The sequence below is a fragment of the Canis aureus genome, chromosome 21, assembly GCF_053574225.1.
Source record: "Canis aureus isolate CA01 chromosome 21, VMU_Caureus_v.1.0, whole genome shotgun sequence".
Taxonomy (NCBI): domain Eukaryota; kingdom Metazoa; phylum Chordata; class Mammalia; order Carnivora; family Canidae; genus Canis; species Canis aureus.
Genome location: NC_135631.1, coordinates 17,829,167 through 17,843,701, shown reverse-complemented (window position 1 = coordinate 17,843,701; position 14,535 = coordinate 17,829,167). Strand labels below are relative to the sequence as shown.

General features: G+C 41.3%; 1 pseudogene; it reads left to right on the top strand.

Annotated features, from left to right (window-relative positions):
• The first annotated feature begins 10,576 nt into the window (after window positions 1-10,576).
• On the top strand, window positions 10,577-12,298 carry LOC144293176 (olfactory receptor 9I1-like; annotated as a pseudogene).
• Window positions 12,299-14,535: the final 2,237 nt, after the last annotated feature.

Below are 14,535 nucleotides of genomic sequence, written 5' to 3'. Positions count from 1 at the left end.
AATAAATAAATAAGATGAGGGGCACATGGCTATTTTGGTCAGAAGAACATGCAACTCTTGACCTGAGGGTTGTAAGTTCCAGCCAACGTTGGGCTTGAAATAAGTAAATGAGGCAATGAATAAGAAATCTCCTAGCACAAGGGTGTCTGATGGCTCAGTAAGTTAAGTGCCCAACTCTTGATTTCAGCTCAGGTCATGGTCTAAGTGCCATGAGCTTGAGCCCTGGGTGGGGCTTTATGCTTATCAGGGAGTCTGCTGGAGATTGCCCCACTCCCTCTCCCTCTGCCCTTCATCACTTTCCCAACCCTACTCTCTCACTCTAAATAAATAAAACTTTAAAAAAATAAACTTTTTTTTAAAAAATAAAACTTTTTTTAATCTCCTAGCACAAATCCATTGCTCAATATGGATTGACATATTGACTCATTGCCCTAGCTCCTAATAATGAAATAATAATAATGATGAAAGCTCCTATTATATGCCAGATACCATTCTAAGAAGTTTTATATGCATTTAAACAACACTATGATGCTTTAGCAACCCTATGATAGGTGCAATTACTATCCTCACTTAGACATGAGTAAACTAGGATACAGAGAAGTTAAAATAAGTTCCCCAAGGTCACAGATTGTTCTCTTCCTTCCCCTCTCCCTCACTTTCACCTTAGACCTTGCTACAATTCCATTGCCATTAATAAAAATGAAACAGATCTTGAACAAGTGATAGTGAAAGTCAGTGAACTGCAGAAGATGAATAACTCAAACCTTTTCATCCAAGAAATAAAACAAACATGGGTGTCTAGCTGAGGTGGGGGTACATTTATCTGCATCCCACATGGTCAAGAATAACCAAGAGATGTCTTTGTATTGAATATATTGTCATGTGCCTTCTCTTGGACCTTGATGTTAATGAGAAGTTGGTCTTCCATGACCCCCCATATGGGAACCATTGTATTATAATGGCCCACCACCCCACCTACAGTTGATTGGTTCAGAAATGAGCACCTGGGGCACCTGGGTGGCTCAGTGGTTGAATGTCTGCTTTTGGCTTAGGTTGTGATCCTGGGGTCTTGGGATTGAGTCCCACATCAGGCTCCCTGTAGAGAGCCTGCTTCTGTCTCAGCCTATGTCTCTGCCTCTTTGTGTGTCTTTCATGAATAAATAAATAAAATCTTTTTTAAAAAGGGGAAAAAATGAGCACCTGACCCAGTGTAGGTTTAATAAAAATTTTTCCCTGGGCATTATGAAACTGAACATGTGAAAGAGATTCAGAACAAGAGTCCAGGCTGACCAAGGTGGAGAAGTCAAGATAGATTTTTTAAATGAAGCAGTTATTCAAAGAGAATGGCAATAATAGACCAAAAAAAGAGTCCTGACAAGTTCCATTCCCTGCTTCCCAGTGCACTGAGGGGCAGCCATAGTAGTTTTCTTGCTTCCTTAAGACATACTGTGTTTGATGTTTAGGCTCCAAGACTAAAATCCCCTTTGGGAACTAATTCAAGCTTAGTCATTAGGTTCAAAAAATTCCATACTTGTAGAACTCTAATGAAGAGGAGTTCTTCAGCATGTTATAGCAGATCTGTATTCATGCACACTGATTATATTCACCCCTTAAAGAAAGAAAAGACTGGGTCTCAGTATCCTGTGTACTTCTATCATATTCTCATTATAGAAGAAACTTCCTCACCTAGAGCTCTTTGTTTAGGTAACCACTGTTCTAGCATTTGCCCTTGCCCTTCAAGTGATAGACTAGAATAAGCCTCTGACCCCACTTTCATCAACACATGAACAGAATAGAGAGCCATGACGTGCTCTAGAGTTATATAATGGTTATTAAGCAAAACCAATAAAGTTATCTCCCTCTTAAGGGTCTAAACGGAAAAATAAGGGGAAAGATTAAGTTATTTGAGAAACGAAACTCACAAATTATAATTAGAAGTGGAAAAAATGGCTGTGTCATGTTAATGGCAGACCAGAGAGAAAATGAGCAAAGTCAGATGCTGAGGAGGCAGCAATATAACCCAGTCCCTTGTGCTGCATTAGATCTTCCAGGTCTTGAATTATGTTCCAGACTGAGTTCTAGGGCTCTCCATAGATCTCTGAGAAATCCCTGCCTCCCTTCTGAAGCATAAGAATCTTAGCCATAGACCCACATTCTGTTAGACAATCTGAGTGGGTCTCTGTCTAAAATATCTAGCAACTCATTGCCCTAGTTCCTAATAATGAAATAATAATAATGATGATAGCTCCTATTATATGCCAGACCTTATTCTAAGAAGTTTTATATGCATTTAAACAATACTATGATGCTTTAGCAACCCTATAATAGGTGCAATTACTATCCCCACTTAGACATGAGTAAACTAGGATACAGAGAAGTTAAAATAACTTTCCCAAGGTCACAGAAGCCACAAAAACCATAGATTTGAGCTCAGGAAATCTAGTTCCAGAAATTCCATTCTTATCTATTGTATTATATCACCTTTGAATGCCATTTTATACACAACTGTCCCTTCTTTGATACAGAATCATTTAAGGCAAAATAGCCTTGCTCATTAGGCTCTTTCTCCAGGAATCAGAAAAAAATGGTTTTCCTCCTTCAGAACTGGAAGTCATGTGAAAAAAAAACATTCAAAGTTGGATGGAGAGGTCTGCAAAAGATGAAATATGAAAGAACACTTTAACAAAGAGAGGATCTTACTTTTCGCAAATGCCTATGCACCTGCAGGTTCTTGGCTAAGCCACTAAAACAAAAACTGGAAGAAATTCCACATAAAGGGTGTTCCATGAAGATTCATTCAGAATCCACACGAAGCTGGGGTGAAGAGACCCTATTCTCTGAGACTGCTAAGATGCCACCAGGGCATTTAGGTCAGCGTCAGCCATATAATGCTTGTCCCAGACAAGGCAGCTCTGTTGACACTTGAGAGAATGAGAGCAACACTGATTCTCGGATCTACCTACCAAGCACTAAATCCAAGTTCACTTGACAGAATGAAAGCAACACTGATTCTCAGATCTACCAACCAGGCAGTAAGTCCAAGTTCTTTACATTCAACTTCTCTTAATAAAAGGAAGGAGGTCAGGAGAGACTCATGCCTTCTTCCCAACATCTTCTGCAGGCCTACAAAATAGAAACTGCACAAATCATTCTTCCTCCATAATCAACCTACAAGACCTACTCCTTTACTTTATTCGGGTCCCTCCTGAAGTGTGGCCTCATTTTGGAGAAACCTTTCCTGACCATCATATCTGAAATAATAACTCCCCTATTGCCTATTACTTTCTATTCCCCTCTACTCTGCTATTTATTCTTCAAGACACTTAACAATACTTGATATCTGTTTGTTTTTATCACTGCCCCTAGTAGAATGTTCTTTATTGTTGCCCCCATAAAAGCAAAGACTGTCTGCCCTTTTTCGTGCACCTTCTGGCTCATAGTAGGTGTTAAATAAATATCTAATGAAAAGCATTAAGAACATAGACATGAATAGGACTTTCATTTCTGGCAATACAGTGGACTGGGGTTTTTCTAACCAACCTCACTCCTAAAGAACATGAAAAGAATAAATAAAAAGGTGAAAAGACACAAAAAAATCAAAGGCTGAACATCCATGGGAAAATAAGAACTCTAAGAAGTAAGCAAAGTATTGAAACTATGTTTGCCTTCAAAAGCATCACTCATGAGGCTATCTTAGTTGTCTATTGCTGTTAATTGGTACCTTAGGGGCTCCTGGCTGGCTCAGTCAGTACAGCATGCAATCCTTAATCTCAGGGCCATGAGTGCAAGCCCCACATTGGATGTGGAGCCTACTTTAAAAAATAATGAATAAATAAACAAACAAACAAATAGCTAGCTTGAAACAGCAAACTATTGCACCGTTTCTGTGGGTGAGGAATCCAGGCACAGGTTAGTTGGATTAGTTGGTAGCTGGCTTACGGTCTCACAAAACTAATTAAGATGTTGGCCAGGGCTCTCATTATGTTGATAAGACTTGAGTCCACCCCTCTGTTGGCTGAGTATGCCCATTCCTTGGTACATGGTCCTCTCCATAGAGAAACTCACACATGACTCTCATGGGAGCAGGTGCCCAAGGCAGACACCATAGTCCTTTTGAAACCTAATCTCAGAGGTAACATCCCATCACATCCCTAAATGTGTCAGTACTCATTAAAGAGGTTCTGTTGATCAAAAATATGATTAAGAAGATGAAAATCAGGGTGCTTGGCTGGTTCAGTCAGTAGAGCATGCAACTCTTGGTTTCTTGGTTGTGAGTTCAAGCCCCTCCCCCCCCCCGTTGGACATGAAGTATACTCTAAAAATATAAATAAATAAAAAGAGAGAGAAACTTCAGCTTATTAAAAAAAAAAAGAAGATGAAAAATCAGGACACAAAATGTGAGAAAATATTTTTAAGATTTGCAATCACATCTACTATCGTGTGTGTGTGTGTGTGTGTGTGTGTGTGTGTAAAAGTGATTAAGAGGGGAAGGGTTGGGCAGCCCTGGTAGCTCAGCAGTTAAGCGCCACCTTCAGCCCAGAGCCTGATCCTGGAGACCTGGGATCGAGTCCCACATCGGACTCCCTGCATGGAGCCTGCTTCTCGGACTACCTGTGTCTCAAGAATAACCAAGAGTTGTCTTTGTATTGAATATATTGTCGTGTGCCTTCTATTGGACCTTGATGTTATGAGAAGTTGGTCATAAGGAAACGAACTAGGGGTGGTGGAAGGGGAGAAGGGCGGGGGGTGGGAGTGAATGGGTGACGGGCACGGGGGGGTTATTCTGTATGTTAGTAAATTGAACACCAATAAAAAATAAATTAAAAAAAAAAGAAGTTGATCATAAGGGATGGACTGAGACATAAGCCCCCCCCCCCGTCTCTCTCTCTCTCATGAAATAAATAAATAAATAAATAAATAAATAAATAAATAAATAAATGGGTTAAAAGAAAAAGAAAAGGTAGTACAAATGCTCAAACAGGCAATTCACAAGGAGACTGTCGCAATAACCAATATATCTATGAAGAGATGCTTATTCTCTTTAGTAATCAGGAAAATCAAATTAAAAACTCAATATGCTCACTATATAAGCAAAAATTTTTAAGTATGACACCTCTCTATTGACAAATATGTAAAAAATTAGTATAAACTAGTTTAATTTAGTAGGAGTATTATCAAATTAAATTTTGTAAAATATTTTGGAATTAACCTTTAAAAGTCAAAGATACACATAACCACTAACCCAGATATTTCAGTGACCTAGGTATACACAATGAAGAAATTCTTGCCCATGCCCACCAGGATATAGGTTCATACATGTTCATAAAGCATTGTAATAGCGTAAAACCCAAAACACTTACCTTTAGTTTTTTATTCTTCCAATCCAGAGTGTGTATGTGATGGCTGGAGCCTGATAGCCATTATGGACCATAAAGTAAACTTGAAACTGGAAGCCACACTCAGAAAGCAGCAGAGCAGAAAGACAGAGAAGCCTAAGCCCCTGATGACATTTTTAAGCCACCATACCAGCCATAAGCTGCCTTCTCTCCAGGCTTCTTCCATATAGGATAGAAATAAGCATTTATCTTATTAAAGAAAACAACTAGAAAATAAATACATGTATATATGTGTGCATGTCTATATACACACAGTCCAAAAATATGCTTAACTAAGCCATATTGTTAGTATACATGAATGGATGAAATGGCCCTCCCCTTCTCCTTGGCAACAACAAAATAGGATTCAAGGCACCCTGCTTTGTTGTTGTTACCGATTTTCCACCAGTACAGTGGTCTTCTTCCATTTCAAAGTTACATACACTGTAAGACTGCACACAATCCCCACAGAATACTCTGGAAGGCACATGCTTACACTTGATGCTTAAGATCTTGCCACAAGATAAAATGGAAGTAGTGTGTGGCCCACTGAGGGCTAAGGAACTTGTATTTATGGTCCAGTCAGGCTTCCCAGGAATGGTGAATCTTGAACTGGGTCTGGAAGGAGACATAAGTGGACAAACCAGACTTATAGGAAAGCCAGCCTGATGGAATGTGCTACCATAGTCCCAGTCTCCTCCCCACTGTAGCCACCTTCTCCCATCACTTCTCACCACCCCGCACAACCTCCAGCTGGCAGCTGAGAAGCTACATGAGCTCTGGAGAGCCATGCAACCCTTCTGGGCCTGTTCCTTCATCTGTGATGTGTCAATGTAAGTCTGGATTCTCTCTCAGTTTTTTTTCCCCAGCCCTGGAAGAAATGACATGAAGGTGACAATGTTCACTCCCTGAGGAACATGGGAAATGGTGTTATTCAGGTTTTCTACTTATCGCCCTGAGCCTTTTAATCCCCAGACTCATTGTTTTCTTCCCTAGATGGAGAGACAGGGGCCGCAGTGTTAGCTCTTACTGAAGGGGGCTGCCTCCTCCCAGAAGCCCTCGCCCTTCATTTGGTGATCTTCAGGTAAGTCTGGGCTCACACAGTCCCCACTGTAAGGTAAACCATGACAGTGAATCATGTGGAAAAGCATCTGTCTTCTGTTTATCATTATCACCTTCACACACAAGCATCCTCCTAGGTGATGTCTATAAATAGATGTTAAAACCACCAAAGGATTCAATTAGATCAGAAAATTCAGTGATTTGGAAACAAGATGATTTTAATTGGGTTGTTTGAGCAAGAAGGCAAAACAGTTAGCCACCTGGAGGACCTGTAGGTTGCAGGCTCTGGATTCCATCCAGTGACACTGGGTAAACTGGGTAAACAGTCTGGCCCTACTACCCACTGGAAGCATATTTGAAGGGGGGGGGTTCAACATACATGTACAGCCAACCTGGGGACGATGAGATAATTGCATTTTCTATAATTTTCAGATCACCACAGCAGCAATCTCCTGGGATCTGCAAAGAAAACAGAAAATGTCAATAATGCTTCACAGAATTCTTTCACAACAACAAAAGGAACAGCTCTTTTCCTGGGCGGTAATGTAAACCTTATAACTATGCTGGGAGAGCAAATATATTCCAGACACTTAAATGCGCTTTCCAAGTTTTTTAACATAATTTAAATTTTTTTCTGTGCAGTCTTTAGGACGAGTTACCTTCCTGAAGCTTCAATTCTGTCTTCTATAAAACAAGCATAGGAATGTATATACCTTGCCAAGGGTTGCAATAACACATATGCCAAGTGCAGGGAATGAATAATAGTCGGCATTCGGATATTATTACTCCCCTGACAACCACACTGTTGAATAACCAAGTATTTACAGCATGAACCAAGGATGGGCCTGGACCCCTCTGAGGAGGCTGTCTCAGCTGGTGAGGTCAGAAAGAAAGATACTTGTAATGAGCAGCTTTCGAGAAGATGATGTGGAAATGGATATCACAGGAGGGAAGTGCAGTGAGGGGGAAGGTGATAAGTCAGGAGCCCCTGGCCTCTGAGTTTCCCAACAACCTTCTCATCCCTGTGGCCCCACCCTGGCTTGTAAGTTCTGGTTTGTTCTTTAATGACTCCATGGCCTCTCCTGAGGCTCCAAATAAGACACTAAGTGTAGAGCCCCCACCAGGATAAATTGGGGAGGGAATGTTTTCTGACACACTGGGTAAAGTTGCTTCTTCTCTGGGCTTCAATTTTCCCATCTGCCAAAAGAAGAGAACATAGTAGACCAGGTGCAGTCAAGTCTCTTTTTAACATTGGAACCCCCTTTCCAAACAAAATAAAATGAAGCACCTGGCTGTTTACAAGAGTTCAAGGAATTGCTGCGTTGCTTGAAGCTGAGTTGGTAGCTCTGCAAAAGCTGGGACGTCTGAGGAGCAGAGCTGGAAAATCACAGAACCACATCACCACATCATTCTTTCCAGTTCCGGGTTCTGTGTGTCTGTCAGGTCCGGGGTCTCTGGAGGCTTGTGGGTGCCTTCAACAGGTGTGGAGAGGAGGATGTGAGCTGCCATTTCAATGTCTCAGGTTCACTGAGCCCATCCTGAGAGCCATGTGTGCAGTGACCCCCAAACACTGGAGAGAAAGAGAACCCGGTCACCCAGATGCTCACCTGACATAATGCCACGTTCAGATGGACACAGAAACAGTACAACAGCTAAAAGTTGTTCGAAGTTTCAAGGAACATTCTCATCATTTTCCCTTTAAGACAACCAATGGCTTGAATAGATGCTAGTTGTAGTGATCACTGTGCAGGAGAGAGCTGCCTGGTGAATGTGACCCTCTAGGTGAAAAAGATCAGTTAGGGCAGGATGCGTGTCTGTTGCCAGGCTGTGTGAGCTGCTACACCAGTGTTATGGGGCATGTCAAAGGGATGGACTGAAAGGTTATGGACCATTCTGGGAACAAAGGTGCTGTGATTGGCCAATCATGACAGTCCACATCCTACTAAGCAGTGGGATATAGCTATAAGTCTGCAAAGCATAAGATTGTTCAGAAATCTGAATTCATTGGCTATTTAGTTCAAATTATTGAAACATTCATTTTTTTTCTGAAGCATTCAGAGTAATATATTAAGACCCTCAGAGAAACTCATATTTGTAATCTTAGGATCCAGAGATAGGAGCAGCAAGAAAAGAGTCCTCGGAGAATGTCTAGTTAAGCATGGCACACTTAAAGCAGGAGTTCCTTAGCTCTAAATTTGCACATCTGTGGAAAGAAGGAAAAAAGAAAGCCTTTGTGGCTAAATAAAGATGGAAAATACTTCCATGAAAGAAGGAGCTCCTGAGTCATAGACCAAAATAATAGATTTGGGTGCAAATGCAGGATGTCTGTGATAAAAAGTTCCAAGCTGAGTTAAGGAAAGGTCTCAAAGAGATGTCACAATACCAGCCCCATTCACAGCCCAGCTGAAGGTGTGAAAGCTGTTGTGTACCTTTGGATACAACAGACAGTTAATATGGGGGCTGGCTATATCCTTTCAACTTTTTGACTTTTGGACTGTCACCCCTCCCTCCCCCCCCCCCACCAAAAAAAAGGACAGCTGGGTAAATAAAACTCTCTTTTTAAAGTATTTCTGCCAGGAAATCCTGAAATAATGTTCCTCATAGTACTAACAGCAATGAAACGCTAAGGGGTGATAAGCCATGACTATGTTCAGGTCAGCTAAAGGAAGCAAGGAATATAGAAATGATAGGAAACTCCTTTGAGAAAGGGACAGAAATAAGCAGATGGTTGGAGCACAGAAAAAAATATCACAGTAATAACAATGTTCTGGAGGGAAGATGCTTAAACTAGTCTTAGAATCCCAAGAATTCCCTTTAGTTCAGCAATCTAGGACTTCCTTTCATCTTCAGTGTCCACTAGACCCAGGTTAGAAAGCACAGGCCAAAAAAGATGGAAGCAATGGAAAGAACGAGGGTCGTCCATACTCAGGCTACTGCCAAGCAATAGATCTGCTATATATCAATTTCCACACCTTGTTGAAGGTGTTAATTATTAGAAACTTGGTGGACCTCGTATTTTGTGTCTGAAACCCTGGGACCACTTTTTGCCTTATGAGCCATGGAATCCCAAAGGATCAAAATTGACAGATTACCCCAAAATGTTCTGTGGAAGTTCTATGGCCAGTGAGAACTCCATAGTTCACAAACAAGTCTTCTTTAACCCTAACCAATCAGCCTCTCAGTGAAGTCTTAGAATCCCTGACAGAGTAGCCTCCATCCTGATCCCCAAAAGGCTTTATCCCAGAGAGTTGAGCCCAGAGCAATAAGTAGCTGACAAAATAATTCATTCTACTGACAGAAAGTGAAGAATCAGTCTTATTTCTATAGAAAATTGGTTCTACCAAACACTATAAACCCCATACCTCTAGCCTATGAAAGCTAAAAATTAAAGGAAAAGGTGAAGGACCATTGTAGGGTGGGAAAACAAGCAATGTCCTGGAGTTAGGACATCATGGTTTAAATCCTGGCTTCACCACTTGCAACTTATTCTTTGACAAGCCACTTTAACTTTCTGAACCTTAGCTAATAACACATTTCAAAAGTGAAACCCATAATGATTATTCTAGGACTATTGGGATGACCGCTAAGTTAATGTGGAAAGGAAATATCTGACACAGAATAAGGTCTCCATAAATGTAAAGGTTTCCACAGAGTCGCTTTCTTTCTCAGACCCTAGGGAAAGAAATCCGAGACAGATGATGACCTGGTTCACAGGAGAACAGAAGCAGATGATGAAAACACTCAAAAGGAATTGCTGAAGTAACTAGAAACGTTTGACTTGGAGATGAGATTAGATAAAAGTGATCATTAACACTGTCTTGGGAGAGAGGGATTCTACTCAACATAACATCAGTATGTAGAATATGTCAACATGTAGGAGATATGGAAGAAGCCATGTGGCTTCCCCAACAGGGAGACCTTTCCAAAGATAGAGTGCCCCCAAAGTCCCCATCACAGAAAGCATTAGCCCAAGGCCCTGTATCTGACAACTCTGGAGGCACCACTCACTACAGGCCAATGAGCTGCCCCACATGGAGTAGTGCAGAGCACAGCCTAAGAGGCCATCTGAGGTAGCCCTGGTGTACCCGAGGGCTATGCAACAATTTGTCAGGGGTATTCTAGAATAGAGAGATGCTACAATGGTCCCTTCCAGTCTTGACAGTCTAAGATTCTCTGGTCTTAAAGATGACAAGCAAGCAAGCACACTTGAAGAAATACTGACCCACTGATTTCAGGAGGGACAGAGAGATAGGTAAAAGCCCTCCATTGTAACTGCTAGTTGTAGATTCTCGAGATGGCAAACATTTTCTTCTCTCTCTCTGAACAGAGAATATCTGAGATTGTCATCTAATATCTGACACTGAAGAAAGCAAAGGCCTTCAGTTCTGGAATCTCTGATGCCATCTGCCTCTTCCAACCATCTAGCTATATCAAGTCTATGGCCCAAAAAAAAAAAATAATAATCTCACTGCTGTGATGGAGTTCATCCTTGTGGGCTTCACAGATCACCCTGAACTGATGATTCCCCTCTTCCTGATGTTTCTCATTTTCTATATCATCACCCTTCTGGGGAATGTGGGAATTATCATTCTGATCCAAGTGGATGTCCAACTCCACACCCCCCCATGTACTTCTTCCTGAGCCATCTCGCCCTGCTGGATGCCTGCTATGCCTCAGTGATCACCCCTCAGATCCTGGACAGACACACTGGCCACAGGCAAGATAGTCATCTCCTTTGGTCAATGTGCTATGCGGTCTTTTCTTCACCATCTTTGCAGGCACAGAGTGTTTCCTGCTGGCAGTGATGGTCTATGACCACTTTGTTGCCATCAGCAACTCATTGCATATAACCTGGCCATGACTCCAGGCACCTGCAGGGGATCCTTGGCTGCAGCCTATGTCTATGGGGTATCAGGGGACATCCTGCATACCACATGCACCTTCACCCTCTCCTTCTGTGACCACAATCAGTTCAACTTCTTCTGTGACTTCCCATCCCTGCTGAAGCTTGCCTGGAACAGCATGACATAAAATGTGATTGTCATCCTCTTTTTGCCAAGTTCATGTTCCTTGCCAATGTCATGATCATCATGGCGTCCTATATGCTCATAATCAGAGCCATCCTGAGGGTGAGGTCTGCTGGTGGGAGAGCCAAGATCATCTCCACATATGCCTCCCACCTCACCACTGTTGTCCTCTTCTTCGGGACACTTGCCTTCATGTACCAGAGAAGTAACTCAGACCAATTCCCAGAGGAGAAGATTGTGTCTGTCTTTTACCCCATGGTCATCCCCCTGTTGAACCCCTTGATCTACAGCCTGAGGAACAAAGATGTAAAAGCTACATTCAGGAAAGTCATTGATAAAATCTAGTTCCCAAAGAATGCCCATGAGAGTCATTCATCCTAACCTGTTTTCTTCCCATATTTTCTTGCTCTGATAAGTTTCAACACCATGTGGTGCTTGCCCTCATAATCATGGCTTTCAAAATGTGGAAGGTGCCAAGACGTCCTCCAACAGAGGAATGAATAAAGAAGATGTGGTCTATATGTACAATGGAAAAGATGAATACTTGCCATGTACGTGAACGTGGATAGAACTGGAGGGTATTACGCAGAGTTAAATAAGCCAATCAGAGAAAGACAATTATCATATTGTTTCACTCATATGCAGAATACAAGAATAGTGCAGAGGACCATAACAGAAGAAGGGAAAACTGAAAGGGAAAAAATCAGAGAGAGAAAGAAAAACCATAAGAGACTCTTAACTCTGGAAAACAAATTGAGGGTTGCTGAAGGGGTGATGGGTAGGAGGATGCAGTAAATGAGTAACAGGCATTAAGAAGGGCACGTGATGGGATGAGCACGGGGTGTTATATGCAACTGATGAATTATTAAAAATTACATCTGAAACTAATGTTGTACTATATATTAGAAAATTGAATTTAAATTTTTAAAAAAAGAGTCGTAGCTTTCAGTAGCATATAAGAAGTGGTGAGAAGAACTACCAGCTTGTTTTTAGTTTAGTAGTTTAGTTTAGTTTAGTTTAGTTTAGTTTAGTTTAGTTTAGTGAAAACCACAAGGTTGGTGAAGTTTGCTTAGAGGACTCCCTCTACCCCCCTTATGTTGCCTTCTCCCTCTTTACCTCACCTCCAAATTCCTAGGGTTCTGGGGCTACTCTCTGATAGCACAGAGCTACAAATTAACATAATCTAAGTGAACTGACTGCTATATCCGAGTCCCCAACCCCAAATTAACCACACTTAAATTCCCCAATTGCTCCTTCTTTATCCTGTCATCTCTGTGCTCACTGATATCAACTTATATTCTCTGTGGAAGATGATAACTTGGAATCATACTAATGCGAAGGCAGTCAGGATTTTTTTTCTTTTATGGTATGAATAACATGCCAACTCATTATGAGGAAGTTAATGAAAAAATCATGAACCCAGTGAAATTTCCCATTAGTAGAGATTAGGTTAGTAGAAAGAGGGATGCTTCCTTTGACTACTCCCCTACTTATGTCTTCCCAAATGGTTTCCAGTATCTCCAGGACTCTACTACCTACTGTCCAAATGACAATTCTCTACCTTCTGAATTTCCAATCCTTTTGTAACTCATGGCAGTCACTGCTCTCAATAAACTCATTCCTGGGGGCTGCAAAATCAACAATGGTAGACCTATAGCAAACAGTCATAAATAGAATTACCTTCTCAAGTAATGCCTTACCATTTTGGAACATCAGTTTTCTCTAATTAAAAAAAGATTGATGCTTCCTATTTGGAAGAATTGTTGAAAGGAAGATTAAGAAAGATAATGAAAATCAATGTGCAGGTTCAGTTTAGTCAGAAAAGACCAGATTTCAAAAAATATGAACAGACATTTCTCCAAAGAAGACCTACACATGGCCAACAAGCACATGAAAAAATGTTCCACATCACTTGTCATCAGGGAAATACAAATCAAAACCTCAATGAGATACCACCCCACACCAGTGAGAATGGGGAAAATTAATAAGACAGGAAACAACAAATGTTGGAGAGGATGTGGAAAAAGGAGAACCGTCTTGCAGTGTTGGTAGGAATGTGAACTGGTGCAGCCACTCTGGAAAACTGTGTGGAGGTTCCTCAAAAAGTTAAAAATATGGCTACCATACAACCCAGCAATTGTACTACTGAGTATTTACCCCAGATACTGATGTGAAACGATGGGATACCTGCATCCCAATGGTTCATAGCAGCAGTGTCCACAATAGCCAAACTGTGGAAGGAGCCATGATGTCCTTCAACAGGTGAATGGATAAAGAAAATGTGATACACACACACACACACACACAATGGAATATTATTCAGCCATCAGAAAAGACAAATATCCACCATTTGCTTCCACATGGATGGAACTGGAGGGTATTATGTTGAGTGAAATAAGTCAATTGGAGAAGGACAATCATAATTTGATTTCACTCATACGTGGAATACAAGAAATAGTGAAGGGGATTATAAGGGAAAGGAAAGGAACTGAGTGGGAAAAATTAGAGAGGGAGACAAACCACAAGAGACTCCTAACTCTGGAAACAAAGGGTTGCAGAAGGGGAGATGGGTGGGGGGTTGGGGTGACTGAGTGACGGGCACTAAGTAGGGCACATAATAAGATGAGCACTGGGTGTTATACTATGTTAGCAAATTTAATCTTAATTTTAAAAATAAAAATAAAAAATAAAAGAAGAGGCCAGGTTTACTATGGCAACACTCAGCTCCCAAACTGTTCACAATACTTTCTCCATGCAAATTGGCAGGGGCCTGTGCTGCATGTAGTCACTCAGATACCCACAAAGAGGCTCTGCCATTTTGTAGCTGCACTTTTGACAAGGCAAACTGCAGAGCCACCACAGCAGGGGATAAGAGGCTACAGAATCATGATGGACTTTTGCTGCTGCAGTCCACTGGTTAGAAGGAAAGCCACACAGTCCTGCCTTGTTTGAAGGGGGCCACTAAAGGTAAAAGAGCAAAAGGAATATTTGCTAAGCAATATGTACTCTGCCAGAGGGATTATATGCAGTTGTGATAATCAGAATTCTATAAAATAATGAATAATCAGAAA